General features: G+C 37.9%; 1 non-coding gene across 1 annotated transcript; it reads left to right on the top strand.

The window, feature by feature from the left end:
• The first annotated feature begins 3,992 nt into the window (after window positions 1-3,992).
• TRNAA-CGC lies at window positions 3,993-4,064 on the top strand. Its single transcript has one exon. It is a non-coding gene; the product is annotated as a tRNA-Ala (tRNA).
• Window positions 4,065-4,126: the final 62 nt, after the last annotated feature.

Genomic DNA, 4,126 nt, shown 5'->3' with positions numbered 1-4,126 from the left:
AAAAAAAAAAAAAAAAAAAAAAAAAAAAACAAATGGAGTAGCCCTAAAGGGAGTCCTTTGGATCATGTATGCGAGTAAAGTGTATGAGAAAAGAAGGGGTGGTTGTTGGTGAGTAGCTGAAGAACAGCGACATTTTCAGGAAATGAAACCAAGACAGCACACATGTTAAGTATGCTTTCTACCACCGAGCAACACTCTCGTGATAGCCAAGCCCTCTTGCACATACATCTTGATATATCAGTGTCAGTATTTCTAATTTTCTTTTCTTTTCTTTTCTTTTTTTTTTTTTTTTTGAGACGGAGTCTCGTCGCTCTGTCGCCAGGCTGGAGTGCAGTGGCCAGATCTCAACTCACTGCAAGCTCCGCCTCCTGGGTTCACGCCATTCTCCTGCCTCAGCCTCCCGAGTAGCTGGGACTACAGGCGCCCGCCACCTCGCCCGGCTAGGTTTTTGTATTTTTAGTATTTTTAGTAGAGACGGGGTTTCACCGGGTTAGCCAGGATGGTCTCGATCTCCTGACCTCGTGATCCGCCCGTCTCGGCCTCCCAAAGTGCTGGGATTACAGGCTTGAGCCACCGCGCCCGACCAGTATTTCTAATTTTCAAAACATAATGGTTGGCGGGAGAAAATCCACTGAGATAAATCCCACTATTTCTGAAATCACTAAACTGGATCTCCTTTCATCGCTATACCACGAGAAAGGTTACTGAACTGCAGACTAAATGACAATGCATCTGCTTCTAGGACATTCCCAGTCCAACCTGAAAAGGGTAGACAATTGCTGAAATATGTTTGTATGAATATTATTTTACTTGTACATAATTAACCTAGGGTGAATAAGTTTCTTTCTTTTGAACTGATAGAGCTTTGTTTTCCTTTGTTTTTCACGTTGTGGAATTTGTCACAAACCATTGTCACAATTGTTTTGACCTAATTAAAGTGTGGAACGTATCACTGCTAATTATTTTCAGTATTCCTCTTTTCATTAAGAGCTAGAACAAGTCTTTATTGTGGATCAGAAGCTGACTGGGAAACTCGGAGCTAGTTTTAATGTAAGAAACATCATAAAAGTTTTATTATTCAAAATTTAGGACTTAAATTTAGGAAAGACAATACCAAAAAGAACTGCCAAAATACAACCGTATTACATCAGGATACTAGATGTGTAATGTAAAAAAAAATTTTTTTTTTTTTTGCTGTAAAAATTATTAGTTGAATAGGAATAGTGAGAAGGGAAAATTTTATTGGGATTATAATAATAGTACACTAACTAAAGTCTTAGAAGTTTAGTTCCCTTTTGTCTTCAGAAAATTCTTTTCTATTTTTATGTAAAATTTTAATAGTCCCTAGAGTCACATTAGTAAAGGAATTCCACTGAATATAAAAGTCTATATAGCCTAATGTATTAAGCTTTTTCTGGAGATAGAAAAAGTTCAGGGAATATACCTCCTTGAAAAATATTTCACATTCATACAACTGAAGACTTTTAAAATTTTTTCTGGTGTAAATTAGAAAACTCAGGAGTTCTTCTAGATTCACCTTTCTCTACTGCACACCCATATTACATTTGTCTACATGAGACCGATATCTGTACCATGTGTCTCAATGACACTCCCCAACATAAACAATGAATTTACACAAAGAAATGTGCATCTACACAAATAAATGAAGAGCACTGGGAATTATAAGGATGTAGTAAATACAAGAATTTTTGTGCTATTATTTAAATCTGTTTAAAAATAATTGTTTAGAATACAAATAGTAACAATATGTTGTGGAGTTATAACATATGGAGAGGTTATGTTGTTAACATTAGCGCAAACTCCGGTAGAGAAGAAATGAACATATAGTGGTGTAAAGTCCTTATCTACCTTATCTATACATGAAGTAATATAATACCACTTGAAGTTATAGTGTAATTTTTTTAAATGCATACTATAAAGCCTAAAGCATCTACTAAAATTGAATCGTAGGCCTAAGTGTAAAACATAAAACTATACAACTTCTAGAAGAAAACGTCTTTGTGACCCTAGGTTAGGCAAAGATTTTGTAGATACGACAACAAAAGCGTAAAATGTAGTAATTTGAACTCATCAAAAATTTAAAAGGTCTTGCTCATCTTTTGAGCATATAGCTCAGTGGTAGAGCACATGCTTTGCGTGTATGAGGTCCAGGGTTCAATGCTCAGCAGTTCCATGGTTTTGTTTATTCGATTTCCCCAAGTACTTTTATACCACACATACTTTCAGTAACGCAATGCGGAAGCCTCTCTCCTACTTTATGCCTTCAGTTCCCTTTTTTCCCCACCGGCTCACACAGAAATTAAGCATAATTTCTGTGATAGCAGAAAGAAGAAACAAAAGAAAAAAATGCCTATTCAACATCACGAATGCAATAGTACTAACCAGCTTTTCACCTATTCTTTCTTTCTACAATGTTACTTACGAGAACGAAGAGAAACGAAGAAGAAAAAAAAGAATGTCATGGACTTTTTTTTTTTTTTTTTTTTTTTTGCCATAATAGCTAATCCTGAAGACACTAGCAGTGGGAATTATTTGGGTGTTATCCTAAAGACACCAGCAGTGGGGAAAATTAGGATGGTTTTCCAGTCATCCCAGGAAAAACACTTCGGATAACAAATCGAATGCCTAGGACACAGACTATTTATAAACCTTTATCACATAGCTGGAATAGAACACATGAATTTGAATAAGGGCTCTTGTATCTGGTGAAGGAGCTTGAAAAAAGAAACAAAAGTAAGGAAAGTCCCACCACCAACGTGCTTTAATTTTGAAGACAAAATCATGTTCATTCACTGTGATGGAGAACATTTGGCTTTCAGATAAATTCAAGTGATGGAGAGGATTTTTTCCCTCTCCTCCTTCTTCCTTCTGTGCGGTCTTCCAATCCAGAGCTTCTGCATCCACTAACAGGTGTTCCAGGTTCCTAGAACTGTGCCTGTCTGTGATACACACCACTCTTTTTTTTTTTTTTTTTTTTTTTTTTTTTTCGGACTCGTTATGGAATTGATAAAAAGCATCCCAGGGACAGAACAGCTATTAACTATGCTCTTCCCCTGCCGGCCAGTCCAATTCTATTAACTCTGTGCTATCCAGGACTTCCTTGCATTTTTTCATTCATTGATGGCGCTCTGAACATTCCCAGGACTCTCCGGCTTTATTCTTTCAAACATCTATATGTATAGCAGACTTTCCTGTTGTGATAGCTTTGCTCAGTCGCCCATCCTTGCTTCGCTGTTCTGCTTTTGTTGTTGCCCTGTTTATTTCTCTAGTCTGGAAAATCGTCAATTGATTAAAGTTAATAAAATTTTGCAGGTTTTTTTTTTTTTTTTTTAAATCCTTCGTGAACATAGTTCTTAGGGGAGGGTTAGAGATGGAGGTGTGGAACCAAAATTGAGGACAATCTCAGAGCTCGTGATGCATTAACGATGATTGATAGTCAACTGGAAAATGGATGTTGTCACAGCTTCCAACAAATACAGTGTGAATTCAACTCGCCGAAGGCTGCCTCTGGACTGAGCAGCACTTCATTTGAGTCAGTATTGCGGGAGAAAGTAGAAGTGTGGCAAACACAGCTCAGTTGGAAGAGCTCTGGATTAAAGGTCTAGACTAAAATCAGGGATCCTTCTCCATGACCGAACAGTCCTCAATGTTGGAAGTCTGTGCTTTTTGCTGATGGAGGAAAGTAGCTTTCATGCAGTTTGCTTGTGAATGGAGCTTGGAGCAGGCTAACAGGAATGGGAAAGTCCAAGGATAAGAAACTGTGTCATTTGGACTATAACCTTAGTGTCTTAGTATACTATTATAAATGTATTAGGATACTGTTAGCTGCCAAACAGTATCCAGTTCAGTGATTTCACGAAATTAGTGGAATTTAATCCAGCGATCCTTCTCCAACCAACAGAAAATGAAACCAACAAACTGAAAACAAAGTGGTATTTTATATATTAGCCAAGAGGAGTTCATCGTGGGCAGGGGGTGTAGCTCGGTGGTAGAGCGTGTGCTTCGCATGTACGAGGTCCCGGGTTCGACTCCCGGCTCCTCCAGATGTCCATTTTCTTCGTTCTCCTTTCTCATTCTTTGCATGCGTTTGTCACGCTTGCCCTAC

The sequence above is a fragment of the Piliocolobus tephrosceles genome, chromosome 5, assembly GCF_002776525.5.
Source record: "Piliocolobus tephrosceles isolate RC106 chromosome 5, ASM277652v3, whole genome shotgun sequence".
In the NCBI taxonomy this organism is placed as follows: Eukaryota; Metazoa; Chordata; class Mammalia; order Primates; family Cercopithecidae; genus Piliocolobus; species Piliocolobus tephrosceles.
Note: the sequence above shows the minus strand (reverse complement) of the source record. Positions and strands in the feature narration are given on the sequence as shown.